Here is a 22,555-nt window from a genome sequence, read left to right as displayed (position 1 = left end):
GCTTGACTGTATAGATTTACTAAACATCATCAAACTGTTCACTTTTTCAGTAGACAAATTATACAGTATTGAATTTTGTACCACAATAAAGTGGCTAAAACGGTTTTAGAAAATCAATCTCCTTACTTAGACATTTTATCCAAGTGTATGCTCTGTGAAACATTACCTTTGTGGGACATCGACCTAGTTCCGCTAGTTGAGTCTATCAGCTCTTTAGTGATAGATCCGATTTTTAACTTGACACGTAGAAAATACCATATTTCCCAGCCTCCTTTGTGCCTTGGAAAATCTATGCAAGCAAATTCTAGCCCACAAGATGTAAACAAAAGTGATGGGCAGTATTTTCAGAGAGACTGTTGAAGATAGCCCCATGCTTTTCATTTTTTAACCATCTCTTTTTTTTCCTTCCATGGACATCAACTGTCATCTTGGAACATGAAGTGAAGACTTAACGCTAAAAAAGGTGAGGCAAAAATATTGAAGCCTGGTTTTCAATGAATGTACAATACCACTATCAGACTGCTTCTCTCTTGTAGTTCTTATACAAGAAGAAAATAAATTTCAACACTAGTATTCCTCTGCAATCATTTCCTTTATTTTTAGAGTTATTTTAAAAAACTTTTAGCCAGGCGGTGGTGGCGCACGCCTTTAATCCCAGCACTTGGGAGGCAGAGCCAGGCAGATCTCTGTGAGTTCGAGGCCAGCCTGGTCTCCAAAGCGAGTTCCAGGAAAGGCGCAAAGCTACACAGAGAAACCCTGTCTCGAAAAACCAAAAAAAAAAAAAAAAAAAAAACTTTTAATTATGTGTTTGAGTCCAAGTACCTCAGTGGCCAGAAACATTAGATTTTCCTGGAGCTGGAGTTACAGGTGGTTGTGAACTTCTTAAAGTGAGTGCTGGGAACTGAACTTAGGTCTTCCAAAAGAACATTAAGAGCTCTTAACCATTAAGCCATCTCTTCAGCATCTTTTTGCAGCCATTTTTATTATATGTAGCCAAATTTAATCCTAAGTAATATCAGTTGTAGTGGTTGTGAGATGAGAAAAGAGTTCTGTGGTCAAATAATTCTAAGAACTATTGAAGTTTTACAGACTTTAATAACGCAAGGTCAGTTGAGAGTTTGGGGGTATGCTAATAAGTAGTTCCCAAGAATACCCAAAAAAGGCTACAGTACGCACAGCTCCTGAAAAATACTCATCCCAAAGCACTTGGTTGAGCATCTCATGCGATGAATGATTTGGAAAAATGGAAAGTGTTGCTTTAAAAAAAAATTGTATTTTTGGCTCTTCTTTTCTAATCCTTCCTTTTTCTAGACAGCTAGCAAGATCACCCTTAAACATAAGTGTGACGAAAGGACATCTTAACTTGAAATGCTTGAAGGATTCCTATAGGACAAACCAAACTTCCTTTTTTCATGCTTCAAAAGTTTATTTCCATTTACTACGACATAAGGCCACAGATTCCACTAAAATTAAATGCATACAAATCAAAAGTTCTGCAGAATGTGAAACTCTGAGAACATTTGCTAAGAATATGGTCCCCCCCACCCCACCCTCCGTGCTTACAAGTCAGGCCAGTACTTCAAGCATTCGCATGTTCTACCACTGTGCCATCCCATCTTGGGGCACACTGATCAAGGTTCACTCCACAGGATGGGTTCCTGGAAAAGCCCAGTTCCAGGTGAGGCTACGATAGCTCAAATACTTCCTTTGTAACTTGGTGCAGTTGACCTTGAGTGCATTTGATTGTTTTTTGTTTGTTTGTTTGTTTTTGTTTTTGTTTTTCTCAACTTGTCACAAGCCAGGATCATCGAGGAAGAGGGACCCTTAAGTGAGGAAATGACCCCGTTAGATTGATCTGTGGACAAGCCTGTGGGTCCTTTTCTTATATTTTTGGTTGTGAACCTAGCCTTTAACAGCTGAGCCATCCCTCCAGCCTGGGGCATTTTCTTGATTGATGATTGATGTGGAAGTGCCCAGTCCACTCTGGGCAATGCCATCCCTGAGCAAGCCAGGAGGAGCAAGCCAGTAAACAGTGGTCTTTTGTGGTCGCTGCTTCAGTTCCTGCCTCTAGATTCCTGCCTTGAGTTTCTACCCTGACTTCCCCCCGATGATGGATTATAAACTATAAGCTCAAAGAAACCCTTTACTCCCCAAGCTGCTTTTGACCATGGTGTCTTATCACGGGGACCTACTTTTTTTCCCTTTAAATATGTATTTTAATTTATTCTTTGATAATTTCATACATGTATATGATTTTTTTTTAATCATATCCACCCCTCACCAGGATTCCTTTCTAGGATCTGGTCTTTGCCCTCTCACTAGCCTTACTGTGGCCATCTTCCTCTTATATCATGGACCTTGTCAGCGCTGAGACTGAACCATATTTTCCCTAAATCTCTCCATCTCTGCACATGCCACTCACCCTTCCTGGAACACTTTCTACCGGCTACCTTGCCTCCTATTTGATTTCTTTGCCTGTCAGACCAGGCAGGCTCAGATATCAGCTCAACACATTCATTCATACGTTGAGCAATGCCTACTATGTGCCAGATGCTATACTAGTGCTTGAGTTACAAACACAGTCTCTGTCCTGGAAGGACAGGGAATTCAGTGATATCAGACAAGTCCTGTGTTCGTCAGGGTGTGCAACTGGGTGCAACAATCAACCTGCACATCTAAGCCACTTGACACTGTTTATTTCTTGCTCACAGAATCATCCAGTGCAGTCAGGAACCCAGGCTCACACTATTGCCATTTCCTGGTTCTCTGGGTAATCGTGCTTATGACCAGCAGATGAGGGAATGGAGCAAGCTTGGCAGATCAACAGGAGTGTTTAGGGGATGCCCAGAAAGGACAGAAATCTTATTTCTAACAAGATTTACTTTTCTAGGGGTCAGTCAGATGGGCCTACTTGATCACTGAGCGGAGAATGAAATGGACTGGTGAAAATAGCCTCTTCTTCCTTCCATAGATTTAGAGAACAATGAATACAGCCAGATAGCTTCTGTCTCATGCTTGTAGAGTTACTATCAGAAAGTTCTAGAAGTGCAGGACACCTTTCTGAGGTTACCCTTTTGAGTTATTGTGTTATTGTGTTATTGAGTTATTGTCCCCCAAAATATTGTGCACCCTAATAAACTTATCTGGGGTCAGAGGACAGAACAGCCACTAGATAGACATAGAGGCCAGAAAATGGTGGCACACACGCCTTTAATCCTAGCACTTGGGAGGCAGAGATCCGTCTGGATGTCTGTGAGTTTAAGGCCACGCTGGAAACAGCCAAGCATGGTGACTCACACCTTTAATCCCAGGAAGTGATCCTTTAATCCCAGGAAGTGATGGCAGAAATCAGAAAGGTATATAAGGCGTGAAGACCAGAAACTAGAAGATTTTGGCTGGTTAAGCTTTTAGGCTTTTGAGAAACAGTTCAGCTGAGAGTCATTCTGGATGAGGACTCAGAGGCATCCAGTCTGAGGAAACAGGATCAGCTGAGGAATTGGCAAGGTGAGGTAGCTGTGGCTTGTTCTGCTTCTCTGATCTTCCAGCATTCACCCCAATAACTGGCCTCAGGTTTGATTTTATTAAGACCTTCCAAGATTCATGCTGCAAGTTGAAATATTTTTTTTTCCTCCTGGAACATTCTGGAAGTGGGGACATTGCCATATGGTACAGAATTCTTCTATCTCTGGTCTCATCTTTGATTAGGCCTTTGTAGCCTCATGGGGTCAACTGACTCTTCTTACAGCTGCTGTGCAAGCGGCGCTGAGTGAGGTCCATTTTGACTTCACACAAGTGGATCCTGATAATGCTTTGGCTCATGGCCTTCCTCCCAGGGTCCCTGTTGACATTGTGTTTGGGGACACCACAGAAGCTTGCTTGGCATCCAGCCATGAATAACTGATGTTAATCCCTGCCCAAGGAATGATGAGCTGTGAGTCAACTTCCTTCCTTTTCCTGCCCCATAGGTAGTACTGAGACTCATGTTACATGGCTTCTGAGAGAATTATTCCTGAGCAGAAGCCACCAGCCACAATTAGAGCAGGCCAAACTAACAGTCATTTTGGAATTTGCTTCTCATCCATATCTTACACTTATTTCTCACCCCTGTAGTACAGAACCAACTTCTACTTCTGGATAGAACTCAGCAAAGAGTAGCTCACTGCTGCCTCACAGGGCCTCAGCTGCTCTGAAAGTGCTTAAGAGCTAGATTCCACTAACCCTACTCAGTTCTGCAGACCTAGTCTTTCAAGGCTAAGCCTGCAATATCTTGTCTTCTGAATGTAGCCTCAGGCACTTCCTTTGCTCCTACTCATTCTACTAGGTTGTGGATCCATCATGGACGCCTATTGATTCCTTGTCTTACCACTCAACATTGTGTCTTTGTGTTTTATGCTATTGACTTTCCTCAAAGTTTGAGAATGGCAATTACTATCAAGTCTACCTTTCCTCTCTGTCCAGCTCCTGCCCTTCCCGGGTTCTCTCTTGCCTTTGTGCCTTGGTATATAAGTACTGCTCCCTCTGTCCAATTTTTGTTCCTCTCAGTCTTGTCCCAGGAATGATCAATTCATCGATGCCAGCCCCTTGAGGACTGTTGAGAGCTCCAGACCCCTTGATCCTGCTATTTGAGCTGAAGGGGTCTGACCACCAGCTTCCTGGTCCTTTAGTTGTTGCAGCAGCTGGCTTAGAAGGTAAGTAAGCTATCCTTTAAGAGGCCAGAGCAAGGAGGACGATTAGCTACCAGTATACTCACTCACCACTTTGGCAGGGTTGGAGATCCTTGAGATGTATGTCTCTCTGCCTTGTCCCAAATTAGACTACTCATTCCTATGAGACAGGGATGTTGTCTGCCTTAATACCTTGTCTTTGTATACAAAACAATACCTATGACAGGCTAGTACTAAATATCTAAGTGAAAAGAGGAGGAAGCAGGGGCTGTGAGACATTTTGACCATCCTTGAAACAAATGAAAGAAGGTGCCAGGTGAGATGGCTGTGTGATGTGGGGCTGCTCCTTGTGCATTTTCAAACTGGACAAATCTCTGGGATCAAACAAGAAATGAAGAAGTGTCTTAGCTAGGATTACTATTGCTGTGATGAAACACCAGACCAAAAGCAACTTGAGGAGAAAAGGGTTTATTTCCTCACAGTTCCATATAACAGTCCATCACCAAAAGCAGTGAGGGCAGGAACTCACACGGGGCAGGAACCTGGAGGCAGGAGCTGAAGCAGTTGCCATGGAGGGGTGCTGCTTCCTGGCTTGTTTCCCATGGCTTGCTCAGCCTGCTTTCTTATAGAACCCAGGACCATCAGCCCAAGGTTGGCACCACCCACAATGGGCTGGGCCCTCAGGCATCAATCACTAGCTAAGAAATTGCCCTGCAGGCTTGCCTACAACCCGATATTATGGAGACATTTTCTCAGCAGAGGCTCCCTCCTCTGATGACTCTAGCTTGTGTCACGTTGGCATAAAACTAGCCAATACAAGAAGTAAGACTCAGAAGAGGATTAGGGCCACAGAAGAAAGACACAGGAAAACTGGGATCTCTAAGAAGCTAAAAATATTCTCTCTCGGGGTGCAGGAAGGCTCTGTTAACGGTGTGATTACCCTTGACACACTCAAACCATACTCATCTTAAACACTTCTGACAAACTGCCCTTGGAGTCATCAGACTTAGCTCATTCCTGCTTTAATTAAGGTAAAATGAACTTCTAAAGTCAGAGTCCAACAACTCCCCCCCCCCTTCTTCTTTAAGTATGCACTGGGGAAACACTCCAGATGAGGCAGGCAGGAGTGAAGAGGAAAAGTGATCACTGGGTCCCAGGGTGGGAAGGATGCTATGAGGACTATTCAGCTAGGCAGGGTAGGCTCCAGATCCCTGCTGCCCTAATTGCTCCTCCCCCATCTCTGGTCTGATTTCCTTTCTCTCTACATCTGTTTTCTTACAGCATTCATCACTACCTTCCCCTGTATTCATTTATTTATTTTATTTATTGTCTTTTTTTTGCCTGTTCAGTGTGAGCACGGGCTTTGTCCTATTGACCGCTATATCCTACTTTCAGATCAATGTCGGGTATTTAGTGGGCACTTAAAAATTAGCTGCTAAAAAACGAATTACCGAAGATAACAATTGGTTGAATCTCTGCCATATGCTAGGCCCTGTCCTTGAGGATGCTACAAGGATGGTAATGGAGATAGGCCCGAAAATAAACTCGGGCTCAACTCCTGATTTTACTGAAGCATATCCAATGCGCGCTGCAGGATCCTCAGGGCTGGAAAACTCCCGGGGTGTGCAGGGCCCTGGGAAGAAGCTCCTTGTGTGCTAGGGAGCCAGGCAGAGCTGCAGGAGAAGCAGCTGGAGACAGACGATCCAGCTCGTCGCTTCTCTCGGCCTCTCAGCATCTTCTTTTCCTGTCCGCTGGGATCCTTTGCTCTCCTCGCGTGAGTGTACAGGATCTGGGCACCAGCGGGATCCTCCCGTCGTGGGACCCCAGTACATCCTCTCCCATCCCAGGAGAGCCAGCCCCGGGTTTTCTAGCTAGCTTGTCCACTACCTGCGAGACCTCCACCTGCAGGTTGAGCCTTGGCTGCTTGCCCGCTAGCCAGCGCCCGGGTCCCCGCCCCCTGCTTGCAAGCTGAGGAGTACAGCAACCCGCCCCGCCCCCTCCGCCCGCGGGACCCCAACCCCGCCCCGCCCCCGCGGCCCGACCGCTTCGTTCCGGGGGGCGGGGCCGCGAGCTGCGCCGTCTGCAAGGCGGGGAGAGCCAGGCTGGGAGGCGGGGCGGCCCCGGCTTCGGCCAATCAGCGCCGCGATCACATCCATGCAAATACGAGCACAATGGAGCGAGCCCATCACTCGCTCCTGCAAGCAAGCTTGAAACGGGCTTCAGTCTGAGCGGCAGCCCAGATGACCAATGACTCTGTGTTTTGGGCCAGCAAAGCCCAATGGCGCGGCGGGGAAGGCGGGCCTGAGCTGGGTTAGGGTGTCCTTGCAGGGTGTCTGAGCTAAACTTCACCAAATAATAGCTGTTTGTATTTTGGCTGCTGCAGGAGCCATTTTAGGTAAGTTCTTCTCTTAACTTTTTATTTTCCTGCCTGGCCCCGCCGGGCTCGTCTTGCCCGCGGGGACCCTGTCTCCGCCCCGCTGGCAGGGATGGGGCTGCCCTATGAATGGACCGGGGCTGAGGGGCCGCGGCGGCTCGAGGCCCGGCCGGGCAGGGGTCCGAGCGCGGCCGGCGGGCGCGCGGCCAGGCCGAGGGCCCTGAGGCCTGAGGCGAGGGGCTTGGCGTCCGCCCTGCCAGGCTGCCGCGCGCTCCGGCCGCCCTCCGTCCTTGGGAGAGCGCCGCTGCGGGCCGCGCGCCCAGGTTCGGGGTCCCGCTTCTGACCCCGAGCGCGGGCCTTTGCGGTGGGGCGGGGCCTGCCAAGGCTTCCCGGGGGACCCCAGCGGCCCGCGGCGCGTGAGGGCCGCCCCCGCGCCCGCCAGCCGCTGCCGCCCCCGCGGAGAAGTTGCTCCGTTCCGCGTCCTGCGTCTGTTTGCAGGGGTGAAGGAGGGTGGGCCGGTGCCAGGCTGCTGCTCCGGGAGGGGGCGGGGGCCCCAGCGCGTCCCCGGGTCGCGCGCCCCTCCCGCCGGCTCCTCACGCACTAGCGCGCACTCGCCCCGAAAATTGGAGCCCTGAAGACTCCAAGCCACCAAGCCACCCCGCTGCCAAGTTTGGTGCGTTATTAGATTGCATGTTAGAGCTTGCAAAGAAAAGGGGGTGGGGGGGGGGGGGGAGGAAAAAGAAAAAAAAAGAATCTGTCCCCTTCAGGTATTTATTTTTCTTCTCTGTTGAGAAGTAACGGAGAATGTCCTTCCTAAAATTTCTGAGGACTATGCCTGTCAGATGTGCAGAGGGGTTGGCAGCTCCTTGGGTTTTAAAACGAGGTTATTAGGAAATCCCCTCACTAGTGAGAGATAATTGAAATGTGAGTTTGTTTGCAGCTTCAGTTTTATTTGATCCAATTAAAAATGCATAAGCAAGCACTTTATATTTGTGTACATAGAGTATTCCTAGTTTCAGTTATGACTAATATGACTGTGGTTTCACGAGTGTGGGATCTAATAAGGCAGTATAATTCAATTTTGAGCTCGTAGGCCCGTGTTCTCCAAATTAGGCTTTATAGACCATTAGTAATCTGGCCAAGGTTTCTAGTGAATCCCTGGCATCTCTGAGCATCTTTCTCTAGGGCTGTGTGTTCCTTATTCTCCACCCCTTAAAAAACTGTTCATTTCTGCTGTAACAGATTCAGGAACAGAGAAAATAGATATTTTAAATATTGACAGTTTTCAGAGTGTTTGAAATATTTTGCCTAGGATTTGATTATTTCCCAAATGGTATATAAGAATATCATGCCAGTAGGCCCCCATATTGGCATACTTCATGGGGATCTGCTTATGGCACTTTTGGAAAAGTCTGGACAGATACCACTCTGTTCCCAGAGCTTTGAATGCTCAACTTACTGTGATGGGGTGAGTGGGTCTGTCCGATTGGCTGTGCGTGGCACAGTAGTTTAGCTGGAAGCCAAGTTGGAAGATCAGGTTGGCAATCTCCGAGAGAGTTTTTGTGAACTTTGTGGTTCTCTGGCAACAGAAAGATTTCAGATCTGTGTATGATAAAATGATTAGGCATGAGTTGTCATGTAGCAGTGATTTATGCCAACCAGAGCAGGTGGTTTCACAAAGGCCTGGGAAAATGTGGAGTGGTATGACTGAATTTGGAGTTCCTTCATAGATGGGTTAGTAGTCTTTCTATATTGAAACTTTTCTTGATGAGTGGATGCTAGCATTAGGACCTAAGTTTGGATCTCCAGCATCCACATAAAAAAGTTAGGCATGGTGGCTAGCGGCCGTAATCTCTAGGGCTTGCTGGCCAGCCTAGCTGAACTGGTAAGATCCAGAGAGACTTTTCTCGAAAAATAAGGTGGTGAGATTGAGGAAGAAACATTGGCTTTTGGCCTCCATTTGCACAGGCACACATACACAAACACACATAGAAAGCTACTAACTGGCATACATCCCTCCCCTCACCCTGTTGTTGGAATCTTCACTTATGGTTAAGTAGTTTGAGGTGCTGTTCCTGGTGCGTGTAGTCTGTCTTGGTGTAGTGAAGTTACTTTTGTGCGTCTGTGATGTTACAGTTTCCCTGGAGTCAGAGTTTTTATTTTTCTTTATTTTCCCATTTAGCTTCTTCGTTATAGCACTGTAAACTGGATATGATTTTACCCCAACTTTCAAATATCTTTATAATTATTTTTATAGTAGCATAGTAGGAGTCCCTCCTCAGTATATAACTTCAGGCTAGAGGTTGAAAAACCAGTTAGAAGTGGAGTGAGAGAACCACAGTTAGGCCTTCCATTTCAGGAAGATCCACTAGAGGTTTTTTGGTATTTATTGGTATACTTTCCTTATAATTGTCTCAAATAGCAAAGAGAATATGTAGCAGGATTATATCTCTTTAGGAACTACATCCAATTTATGATTTTGCCAGCTAGATATTGCAGAAGATTTATCAGAAACAATATGCCCTGAGGCCACTGTATCTTGGAGATTTCTTTGGTTTATTTAAATATCAAAAACACTTTTGGTTTTCTTGGAAGCATGGCTTAATCCCAAGCCTAGCTTGAGGTTATGCTCTCTTGTGTTAAACCATGAGGCTTTCTAAACTCAGACTTCCTTCTGCCATTGCCTGTGCTCTCCAACTTTCATGGGAAGTCTGTTGGTAAGGACCAGTGGGTCTCACATGTGCCCTTTGACAGGTTAGAGGATTCAGAGTCTCTCAGCAAAAATACCTTTAGTACAGGACAGTGACGATATTCACATCCCCTGAAGAAATTGCTTTCTTTATTCCACTTTCCCCAAGGGTTGCATTGCTTTTTGCAAAGCCTGCCATAGTTTTGTTCTTAATAAATGTTTAGTGAGTTTCTTCTACCTCCATCCCTCCTAAGAGCTGTGATTTAGTTCAAATAAAAAGCTACAGTGGATTTCATGGGGTTGCCTGCATTCTTCTTTGCCAGATTATAATACCACAAACTCCGAAATACATAGAGTAATAGCTAGGGCTAAGGTATCTGCTCCTTAAAGATCATTTATTGCAATAGAATGTGGCATAGTGGTGAGACAAGCAACAGAGAACCAGCACTGACTGATTGAATACTAGTGGGTGCTGGAGCCGTAAGATGTTAGGGTCCCTTGCTCTATAGCCACTTTATGAAGCTGGGCTGCAGCTCAGCAGAACGAAGTAACATGTTCAAGGCCATTAAGCTAGGAAAGGATAGAGGCAGAATTCAAACCCAGATCCTTTAGATCCAAAGCAACTCCAAAGATTGCTTCAGAAGCTTGAATGTATTCTCTTGTTTTAGTCGTGTGGTGCTAGGTCAACGAACATACTTTTCCTAAGTGTACATCCAGTTTTACTTTTCTGTTTCAAAAGTTTATCACTGAAAGGGGATGAGAGGGACATAGTGAAGACCCAGTCACCCTCCTCCCTGTAATACACTTAGGAGTTTAAGAATAGTCTGGTGCACAGTAATCATGACGTGTAGAGGGAGAATGCAGTCACTTTTCCGTGCCAGAACGTTCTTTCCTTTCGTTTGTGTTGTGGAGGCGTTGATACCCTCATGAGAAATTCTGCTACTTCCATAAAAGTACTGAAGGTAGTAAAATAGAGTTATTTTAAAATACCCATTGCTGTTCCCATCCTGAACTAAATTGTTTGGATAAAATCCAGAGAAAAACATTTTGTCTGTAGTACCTATGTTGGTCAGTTTCTATAGCTTGTGGTAAAGTCTGTGTGTCCTCAGTATTCTTTATGTCCCTTACTGTTCCTACTCTGTCCTGGGAACTTTAGGATATGTAAGGCATGTGTGACATGATTAAGCTACTTTTGGAAGTTTTTAAAACTCTGAACTTTTTTTCCCTCTGTAGTTATGAATGTCTTAAATTTTTTTAAAATCTTTATGTGTATGAGTGTGTACCATGTGAGTACCTGGGAGTTACAGATCGTTTTGAGCCACCTGTAGGTCCTTTGGGAATTGAATCCAGGTCCTGTCCCAAGAGTTACAAGTACTCTTAACAGCTGAGCGATCTCTCCAGCTCCTGACTTAAAGCGTTTTAACGAAGAAAAAGCCCTGGTCTTTCAGCAGAATTACACGGTGCTGTTATCCGTTACTTTAGAACTTAAGACGATATTTGAAAATTGTGGGAGCATTAGGAAGTAGAATATTAGAATCTTTTCAGGGTGCATTTCCAAACAAATGGAAAGTGATGGATATGTACTTGAGTTTTATAAAGAATCAGGAAGGATATTTCTTTTTCTTGTGTGTTCTTTAAGGTTTTTTATAAGGAGTGTTCATTCATCCATCTAGTTTTATAGGTAAAATTTTTTACCAAACAGTTAAATTTTTAATATATTTTGGATTTTTTTGTGTGCTATGTGACCATGTTTTTTTTTGTTGTTGTTTTTGGAAATTGTGTGTGTGTGTGTGTGTGTGTGTGTGTGTGTGTGTGTGTGTGTATTTGTTTGGTTTTCCTTTTATTTTTATGTATTTATTTTTGAGATAGGGTCTCACTATGTAACCCTGGCTGGCCTGGAACTCACTATGTATATCAGACTAGACTCAGACTTATAGAGATCTATCTTCCTCTGCCTCCCAATTGCTGGGATTAAAGATACACACTACCATGCCTAGCTGGAAACATAAATTTTTTGAATCCCAAGATTGTTTATGTAAGATTGTTTATGTTTCTCCACCTGGCTTCGGGTGGAGAAAAGGCCTTTCTAGTTTGGTAGTAACTTTTTCATCAGTCATGGGTTTGTCTTTGAAGGCCAAAGAATAGTATGGAGATCTGTTGTCATTTGTGGTTCTCATATTATCCCCCCACTTTTTCTACCCACATAGCAAAAGTTAAATTAAGACTCATTGATTTAAGTCATTCCAAAATAATTGTCTTGCATGTGTAGCCTTGGCCTCTACCATTTGGACTGGGGAGGTACTTCTACAGCATTCCCAGGGGTCATCCCTACACTTCTTCCCTCTCTGTGCTCTTCTGGAAGATTTCCATGCCCGTTCCCCTTCCTAGGGTCTAAGGTTGTGGGAGTAAGGGGGCAGTTGTAAGACAGCCTTAGAGGGTTCTGGACTTCTTGGTGTCAGCCATCTGCCTCTACAGACAGTAAGGTTAGCAGGGTGGTTGTGGAAAAAGCACATGGCACTTTCTTACTCTGTCCTTTTCTTTATTCCTTAAGTCATTTTGATAACGCTTCAGTCTATATATGCGGATTTTCTTTTTCCTGAACCCAAAGTAAACAGCCAAGGCACTTGTCTTTATACACATACGCTTAAGGAAGAAACAAGCCAAACAGGTTCTTGTTATAATTAAACAAAATACTCTTTTTCATATCTCAAGACTTCTATGTAGTGTTGTACAACTTCTATGAACATTAAGTGGCGTTCTCTGAAAATGTGTCTAGTTGATCATGCATGTATATCAGAGTCCGTAAAACCAGCTATTATTGTAGAAAAGTGTCTTATTTTTAAGGTTCTTGGGTCTTACTGTGTGATTTACTTAAAAAGAAATTGATAAAACAAGTTTAGAGCAGTAAGAGACTCAGAAGAGTACCTCTGGCAGGTCATTGAACTTGGGATTTTCATTTTATAGAATCAATTTATTGGACTGGAACACAAGAGAAGAATCAGTTGATTTTTCTTGATATGTAGATTAGATGGTTTGGTAAAGGTCACTGATTCCTGTAAGGCAGTGGTTCTCAATCTGTGAGTTACAACCCCTCTTGGGTTCGAAGGATCCTTTCACAGGGGTCACATAAGACCATTGAAAATCACTGATATTTACATTACTATTCATAACAGTATCAAAATTAGTTACGAGATAGCAACAAAAATAATTTTATGCTTGGGGGTCACCACAACATGAGGAACTGTGTTAAAGGGTTGCAGCATTAAGGAGGCTGAGAACCACTGTTCTCAGGACTTGTTCCTTTCTGGGTGAACATAGTGAAGAAGTGTTCCTGGGCTGTTTGCTTTGAGTTCAAGAAAATAGAGTCAGTGTTCTCAGAAGTTCTTTGAAAGATAATGCCTAATAAGCTAAGTCCAGATCATAGGTTTTGTTTACTGAAAGAAATTTTACATAATTTAACAGACACTTTATTATTGCTTGTTGTGTAGTTTGGCTTAACAGTTCTTGCAGTGTTAATAGTTCAAATTCAACTGTTAAATTCCATGAAAGCATTAGGCTGTCATCTTTGCTGGTCACATGACAGAATTAGCTCACATTGTAAATGATGACATCTGTTGGTTCTGTTGACGTTGCTGTGACAGAAAACCTGACAGAAATAAGGGAGAGGGATTGATTCTGGCTCAGCACCTAGGGGAAGGCATGTTGATCAAGCTTGGTGGCCAGGTTGTGGTTGTGTCAGCACGCATGTGAGAGGTGATTTATGTTGGTGTTAGTTAGGAAGCGGAGAGACATCTTTCTGCAGAACCCAGTAGGCTCACAAGACAGCAGCCTGCCACCTCCAGCTAGTTTCCACTCCCTAAAGGTGCCTCATCCTCCCAAAGCAATGCCACCATCTGGGGCTCAACTTTTCTACACAAGCGGTCTATGGGGACAGTCCACATCCTGACCCTGCCATCTCTAGATTGCCTTTAAAAGCAAGTTTGGTAAGATACCATGTTAAGGATTTAAGGGTTTTCTACTTAATGAAATTAACTGTTTTGCCTTGAATTGTAAAAATACATTGAAGAACTTACAGAGGTTATGAAAAATTAATGGCAAACTTCAGAAAGATGATTGTAAAAATATAAAATAGGTCCTAGATTTGTGCAGGCCTGAACTGTTACGTCTTTTTGTTGAGTTGTGTACAGTACTTGTAATAGTCATATAGACACTTTTATGTAGTTCCTTAGAAAATATATTTTACCTCTTAAATAATAAATAATACTAATTTATTAATAATAAAAGTATTATATTGTTCTGCTTGATGTGATTCCTCCCCCAAGGCCATTTTTTTTTGATATTTTATAGAAGTATTAGCCTATGGTTAATTGGGAAAGAATAAAAATGAAAACTAGCCCTTTACTGGTAGAGAGCAGTTGTGCCAATGTTGAGTTACTTCACTGCTATGAAGCTTGTTAGAAATGTCAGACTAGTGAAGTAGGTATTGTAGAACCAGGAGTTTATTGCAGATTTTCATGAAGATTGACATTTGAGAAATTATTCTAAAACAGCATTGCCCAGTAGAACTTTGTGCTATGATGGAAATACCAAATGAGTTATTAGCCATGTGTACTTTTAAATTCCTCAAATGTGGCTGAAGAGATTTATTTATTTATTTATTTATTTATTTATTTGGTTTTTTGAGACAAGGTTTCTCTGTGTAACAGTCCTGGCTGTCCTGGAACTTGCTCTGTAGACCAGGCTGGCCTTGAACTCACTGAGATCCGCTTGCCTCTGCTTCCGAAGTGCTGGGATTAAAGGCGTGCGCCACCACCTCCCGGTAATTTTATTTAATATTAATTGAAATTTTAAGTGGCTAATACCACTGATACAGAATAGCACAGCTTTACACCCTTTGTCTCTGGACACACACACACACACACACACACATACACACCATTGTAGCAAAAATACATGCACTTTTCTTTTTGCTGGAAAGGCAAATAAGAGATAAGACTATCCTTAATGAGGGTAAGCAAGTTATATAATTAAAATTGACATAATTTACCCATTTATATTTTCTGTTTTTATGTGAAAGTTGATTTGAAAGTATAGAAAATAGGATGTGTTTCATGAGACTTGAGAAACAACAAGGTGGCTAGTAGATTTGCGAGCAAAACCTCTTAACCTTTCTGCCTGTCACTACTATGCATGCACCCCTTCAGCATGGCTTCTGATGTGTTTTCTTAATAAGATTTAAGGCAAGCAGCGTTTTAAATGTAGTACTGTAGTTCTCCAGTTCTTAGTAGAAATAGTGCTGGTGATGATGATTTCCATCTTGTTAGGTCATAGGGTTTCTATTTCTGGTCTATTTATAAGCTAAGTACAAGGATGGTTTTGCAGTTTGTAAAGAAAACCATTTTTGATCATATTCCCCAAGTCTCCTTTGAAAGACTGTTTTTCTCTGTCCCCTTTGCAGCATGTTTTAAAAAGTAATTTGGTAAAAGAAATTTCTTTTTACCATTCAGGAATATATATACCTCTCCCTGCCCTGTGTGCTTGTATTTCAGATTTTAAACTTTGGAAACCTAAGGATAACATTGATTGTAGTATATTGATCAGTATCCCTGGCAGAGTTGCAAATTATTTTGTGATTGGCAAGTGGATAGAAGTTTGATTGTATAGAAGTCAAATTTGACTGAAGAGCCACATGTCAAATCATCTTTTAAAAATGCTGTCTAGTCATAATAAATGGGTCTAATCAAACAACAGCTTTATTAAACATATTTTCTAAATTTTAGTTCACAAGTGGGAAATTATTGGTCATTTGGGTAATGATTCTTACAGAAAGAGACAGCAAGGGCTTGCCCTGTGTGGTTTTTAGGCTTAGAATGCTGGTCAGAAGGATCCTTCAAGAGCATGGGTAGAGCTGTGCATAGAGAGCAGTGTAGCACAGCACTGTCTGTTGTGGTTATGGCACCAGTTAATGCTATATCCAGTCACTTTTCCCATGTGTTAATTCTTTTGAGTGACGGGTCTTATACCCTCAAGGCCCAATGGGTTATGATGTGTTTTCTGTTTAACTGACAATGACATGAATACCTGATTAGTACTGATTTGGGGACTTGTCATTTTGAAATAAGCTGCTTCAGTTTTCTTTTTGTTTATTTGCATTTTTAAAAGATAGTCTCCTTGTATATCCCTGCCATTCTCTCTCTGATCTATATCAAGTGTGCACCACTATGTCTGGCTGGCTTTTGTGTAGCTTTTCTTCCAAAAGGATTGAAATTCTAGGTATCTGTGCATGTATTGGAGTTCTCTCCCTCTCCTCTCTACCTTCTAGCAAAGTCTCTGAGATCCCATACTAGCCTCAAACTTACCCAGTTGTGCAGAGTATGTATGACCTTGAACTTTGAACCCCTCTTCTATTTTCTGAGTGCTGAAATTACAGGCGTATGCAAACATGCTTGCTTTCATGCAGTGATGGGGATTGAACCCAAGGCTTTCTTGCAGGTTAGACAAGCACTCTACCAACTGAGCTATGTCCCTAGCTCACTATGAGGTCTTGAATTGGGAAGCCCATTGATAGAATTGAAATCTAATAGTCTGAAAGATCCCATGCTTAAAACATTTGTAATTTTTCTTGCTTTAAGTATGTTCCCATGTTAAGATGGTGCTACTGACTGATTGCATAAGCTGTACACAAATATCCCATAATACTTACTCTCTCCACTCTTACCTGCTCTCTATCTATTTGCAGAGTTTCATGCCAGCAGGGTTCTTCCCTGGATATTCATGGCTGTGTGTTCCTTTTTGAACTGAGCTTTGTTGCTGCCATCATTAGTGTGGTTATGGCAGTTATTTCTAACTTGTGATTTAAGAGGATTGGATATTGCAAATATTGGCATTAGAACTAGATTTCTCAGAAAGTAAAGAAAGCGCTTTCTCAGTTTTCAGCGTGTGGAAGAGTTGGAATGTACTTCTGAGGACATGTGGTCTAACCTTATCATCTTATGAATAATGAAATGGGGTCCTAGTTGTGTTAAGATTTTGTGAGTCTGTAGAACTGGTCTGTGGCGGTTCTTAATTCTCTTTTTACGGTATAGGACTACCTCCTTAATCTCAACAGGTTAGGGTCCTGAAAACTCACATAGGAAATGAAAAAAAAAATTGGGGGAATTGGGGCTGGAGAGATGGCTTAGCAGTTAAGAACACTTGCTGCTCTTCCTGAGGACCAGGGTTCTAGTCTCAACTCCTATGTGGCTCACAGTCTTCTGTAACTCCAGACCCAGCAGATCTGACACTATTTTCTGGCCTGTGTTGGCACCAGATGTGCATTTGGTGCACAGACATAAATGCAGGCTGAACACCCATACTCATAAAATAAATTGATTAAAAAGAAAGAATGTGGGAGAAAGGAGTGCTTTGAAATGAATAAATCTATAAACTATATAATATTTACATTTAAAAAAAATTTAATTAGAATATGTATTAGATACCATTCTGATTTTTAAACATATGTGATTCTCCTTTCTTCATCTCCCCACTTACCCTGAGAGATACCACCCCAATTATTTTCCTCTTTCATGTACCATGTGTCCTTTTGCCCCTGCCTTTCCTTACCACCTAATAGTACTCTCCCTTGGTCTCCTTAGATTTTTCTAGACTTTATCTACATGTACACCTGTTTACGTGTGTGTGTGTGTGTGTGTGTGTGTGTGTGTGTGTGTGTGTGTACACATTATAGGCTAGGATCTACGTATGAGAAACAGCATGTTGTAGCCAGAAGTTTCTCCAGTCCCATCTGGCCCCCACAGTACCACAGCTGCTTATAAAGTAATCATTAAGAGGTTTATATTAATTATGAATGGAATGGCCTATGGCTCAAACTTCTTGCTAGCTAGCTGTTATAACTTAACTCATTTTTATTAATCTGTAAGTTGCCACGTGGCCATGGCGTTACAGATCTGCTGGCATCTTGCTGTTCCTTGGGCAGTGGCTGGTGTCTCTTTCATCCCACCTTTCTTCTCTCCACATCTCTACTTGGATTTCCCACCTGACTGTAAGGTTTCTTACCATAGGCCAAAACAGCTTTATTTACTAACCAATGGGTACAGCATATATTCACAGTGTACAGAAAGATATCCCACAGCACTTCCTCTTTTTTGTCTAATCAAAAAGGAAGGTTTTAACTTTAACATAGTAAAATTATATATAACAAAGCAGTTATCAAGCAAGAATGAGTTATAATATTTATTCTATTTATATTTGGTAAAGTTAGAAAATATTCTATCATCTATCCTATTTTGTGAGTCTATAAAGTTTTATATCTAATTTATTTTGTATCATGACTAAGGAAAGCTATAATTATAACTATGTAGTCTTCAACTCCATCAAAGACCCCAGAGGGATATATTATTACCTAAGGAAACAGGAAGTTCATTGTAAGCAACTTCCAAAAATCTAGAATGACAGAGACAGCTGCCTGGACAGTCATCCAAAGTTCCTCTGCAATGTTGGGGCATCCATCTTCAGCCTATAGGCCTAGAGTTTCTCAGTCACTTTTCCCTGTGTCCTGCAGAATGTCTGGCAGTCTCCTCTGCAAAGCAGGAACTTGAAGGACAATCTCGCCTTGTTTAAGCAGAATTCAGTGGTCATTCTCCTATGGGTTCAGCATGTCCACTTTATATAACATCTTGTCAAGCAGTCCAGGCAAGGGCATTTTTTTTGCCCAGTGGCTAACTTTTGCCACAAAGAAAGCAAACTCCATAATGAGTTTCTTTGATGCCCATCAGCTTCTTTGAAGTAATTGGTGCTGCCAGGAGCAGATGTGTCTCATTGTCCAGAAAAGTCTTAAGTTCTTAGAACATTTTAGATGCCATATTCTGTAGGTCTTTGAAGTGTTTGGAGATTACCTACCTAATTGAAATACATCTTTGTATATCTAAAAAACATAACTAACATGACTATAAATTTGACTATCATAGAAGACTTAATTATTAAGCTGTATTTCTTTTTTTTTTTTTTTTTTTTTTTGGTGAAGCTGTATTTCTTAATTATACATTGCAATTTAGATGAGTTGCATAAACATAATACCTTAAACAGGAGTAGAAATACATGCATATATATAGTCTAACGAAATTAACTTTAAATTTGTATTAATAAACCAAAATCCATAGCAATGTAAAACATTTTTAAACAAGTTGTTGCTCTTTAAAAGTAGACTTAAGCCGGGCAGTGGTGGCTCACGCCTTTAATCCCAGCACTCAGGAGGCAGAGGCAGGCCAAACTCTGTGAGTTTGAGGCCAGCCTGGTCTACAGAGTGAGATCCAGGATAGGCTCCAAAGCTACACAGAGAAACTCTGTCTCAAAAAACCAAAAAAAAAAAAAAAAAAAAGTAGATTCAGTAATTTACCCTTTTATCCTATCATATCTACATCTCCTTTTTTTCTTTAAAAAGAGATTGCATTTATAATCAGCTCTCTTTAAATAAAAATAAACATTTATAAACAATATTTTGGGAATTTGGGTGTAGCTTTTCATACTACTTCCTGCTGATAGGGGGCGCTGGTAGTCTTATGGGGATCCTAAGAAAATTTGAGATAATGGTTAAGTCCTGGGAAGACTGGCTATAACCTTTGTTGATAGGTACCATCTGTTAAGGTTTAGGAGGTCTCTCTTGATCAAATCTGATCCATCTTAACCTGGAACAAATCCATAGCCTCTTGCTTTCTGTGGAAACAAAAGCAGAGTCTCTTTTCCAAAGCAACATAATCTTAGATCCAAGTTTTGAAGTCAAGATACCTTTAATATATATATATACATATATACACACACATATAGGTTTAACTTTGCCGCCTTTACAATCAAATGTCTTTTTACAGTCAAAAATCCTAAAGACAACATAATCCAGACACTCTGTATAATATCCATCTTTATATGGCTTTTTTATATGTATTATTTTATTTAAGATTATATTTTATTTTTATGACTGTCTATATCTTTTTTTCTTTTCCCTCTCAAGCCTACATACCTTTTACATATATTTTAAATCATTTAGAGGTTTATTCCATCTGAATCTGTCTTTTGTGTATCTATAATCCTTTTTTTGATCATTGTTTTAAACTGCAGTGTGGTTAGGACTGAAGTGGGGCCTTTGGCTGCTGACTCCACCCATCTCAGCTTCCCAACGTGGTGGAGGTATCTTTATCAACAGCTCTGGGCAGTAGGTCTATGCTTCCATCAAGCAGCGTGTAGCCCAGAAACCCCTTTTTTTTTTTTTTTTAATTAGCAAAAGCTAAATCCACCATGCAGTGCGCTGTTCGGCTTGGAGACACCTCTGTGTACCGCAGCAGGAATCTGCCATGCTGTCAAGCTGGCATGCCATGGCATCTCTGTATCATGGCTTGCCTGAGAGACAATAACTAGGAAGTTGTTTTTAGCTCCGTTTTAGAATTTTTTTTTCTTTTTTTTTAAGCTTTCTCAAGTTTTGGGTAGAAATTCTTGCTCCACGTTGGGCGCCAAATGTAGCTAGAAGTTTCTTTAGTCCCATCTGGTCCTGCAATCCCGTGTTTCTCCAGTTCCGCCCGCAGCTGCTTATAAAATAATTATTCAGAGGCTTATATTAATTACTAATTGCATGGCCTATGGCTCAAGCTTCGTGCTAGCTAGCTCTTATAACTTAACCCATTTCTGTTAATCTATAAGTTGACATGTGGCTGTGGCGTTACAAGTCTGCTGGCCTCTTGCTGCTCCTTGAACAGCAGTTGGTGTTTCCCTCACCCGGCCCTTCTCTCAGTATCTCTACTTGGATTTCCCACCTGGCTGTAAGGTTTCTTGCCATAGGCCAAAACAGCTTTATTTACTAACCAATGGGAACAGCATATATTCACAGCATACAAAAAGATATCCCACAGCAGCATGCATTTTTGTGTTTCTCAATTCAGGTCGACTCACTAAATATTATACTTTCCAGATCTACCAATTTTCGTGCAAGTTTCATGATTTCATTTTTCTTTACAGATGAGTAGTTTATTGTGTATATATGTACCATATTTTCATTATTCATTCATCTGTTGATAGACATCTAGGCTGGTTCCATTTCCGTGCTGTTGTGAACACAGCAGCAATAAACATGGATGTACAAATGTCTCTGTGGTAGGTTATGGACTCCTTTGGGTAAATGTTTAGGAGTGGTATAGCTGGATCATATTATAGTTCTATTTTTAATTGTTTGAGAAACTGCTGATTTCCATACTGGCTGTATTAATTTGCACTCCCACCAGCAGTGTATAAAGATTCCTCTTTCTCTATACCCTCCAGCATTTGTCAGATTTCTTGATGATAGCCATCTTGACTGGGGTAAGTAGTTAAAAATACTCTTTAAAATAAAATGTTGAAGATGTTATCACTGAGACTGGGAGCTATTTTTATAGGTTTTTACTCTGTTTTCTCTTCTAGAAACCAGGGCACCCAATGATTTAACTTTTTTTTTTTTCGAGACAGGGTTTCTCTGTGTAGCTTTGCGCCTTTCCTGGAACTCACTTGGTAGTCCAGGCTGGCCTCGAACTCACAGAGATCCATCTGGCTCTGCCTCCCGCGTGCTGGGATTAAAGGCGTGCGCCACCACCGCCCGGCTGATTTAACTTTTGAACCCTCCCATTTTTAGGTACTGCAGTGTGATACCCTTTTCTGTGCTGTAGGGTCTTGGTGTCCACTATGACATATGGAATGTGAGTCCTGCCTTGACTAAAGTTAAGTCCAGGGCTATCTCTTACTAGATTCAGTGTTGTGCTGCAAAACCTTCCACTCCTTTCTTTTTGTAGTGTTACCCATTTTTTGTTGCCTTCTGAAACTTCGCCTTTCCTAACATGATAAAGATAGCCCCTTGCTATAATTCTATATCCTTCAATCTCTAGTATTTTGGGAGTTTCATTTTTATTTTTATTTATCCATTTATCTATCTATCTATCTATCTATCTATTTATTTATTTATTTATTTATTTGAGACAGGGTTTTTCTGTGTAGCTTTGTGCCTTTCCTGGAACTCACTTTGTAGCCCAGGCTGGCCTCGAACTCACAGAGATCTGCCTGCTTTTGCCTCCCGAGTGCTGGGATTAAAGGCATGTGCCACCACCACTCAACTTTTTTTTTTTTTCTTGTGTCTTGGGAGTTTTAGAACACCGTGATGGACTTTATGGATAGGATAGCTGCTCCATAGTCAGAAAGACTACTGAATGGTGGTTAAGGGTATGGAGTCTATAGCCATAACCTTGGCTTTTAAGCTCTGCTTCTTACTTCCTGTGTGTGAACCTTTGCTTCAGTTTTCCCATCTAAAGTGGAAGTAATATCTATGTCCTATGGTGGGCTTGAAGATTATGTTAGTTAATTTATATGAAGAGCCTGGGAGCAGTACCTGGCATTGCAGTCATGGTGTGTGTTGGATATTATAAAGATTCAGGGGGAAATCATTGGTAAGCTTTCTAGTTAAAGGTTTAATGTTACTTTTTATTTAATTTCCCTCTTTTTTTTTTTTTTTTTTTTTTTTTTTTTTCCCAAGCAGGAATTTCTGGTGATACTCTGCAAGGCATTTATGCTGGGTGGGAGGATCCTAGAACTTGTTTTCAAGAATTCATAGGGTAAAGAAGATACAAGATATAAACACCTGTATATAGATCATTGTTCTGTTACAGTGTAGCTTGTGGAAAGTATCATAAGACAGGGGCTGTGGGAGCTCAAAAAAAAAAGAGAAGTTATATGAGGACATTGAGTGGGACTGGTTGGGCAGGCAGGATTGGGTGTATGCAGACTGATAGGGAGGTAGAAGTGTTAGAGGTATAGATCTGAGTC

The 22,555-nt window shown here is 41.8% G+C and overlaps 1 protein-coding gene across 3 annotated transcripts in view; it reads left to right on the top strand.

Annotated features, from left to right (window-relative positions):
• Nucleotides 1–6,929: 6,929 nt before the first annotated feature.
• Nucleotides 6,930–22,555, top strand: part of Chd6 (chromodomain helicase DNA binding protein 6) — a 194,458-nt gene continuing 178,832 nt past the window's right edge. For 2 of the 3 annotated variants that reach the window (XM_052725063.1, XM_052725060.1), the window contains exon 1: nucleotides 6,930–7,059. The gene's annotated coding sequence lies outside the window, so the exon portion shown is untranslated. Of the gene's footprint in view, nucleotides 7,060–7,576; nucleotides 7,712–22,555 lie in introns of those variants that run through there. The other variant, XM_052725062.1, reaches the window with a different exon arrangement.

Source organism: Peromyscus californicus, unplaced genomic scaffold, assembly GCF_007827085.1.
Source record: "Peromyscus californicus insignis strain IS unplaced genomic scaffold, ASM782708v3 Scaffold_7__1_contigs__length_154581171, whole genome shotgun sequence".
Lineage (NCBI taxonomy): Eukaryota > Metazoa > Chordata > Mammalia > Rodentia > Cricetidae > Peromyscus > Peromyscus californicus.
This window is presented reverse-complemented; position numbering and strand designations above follow the sequence as displayed.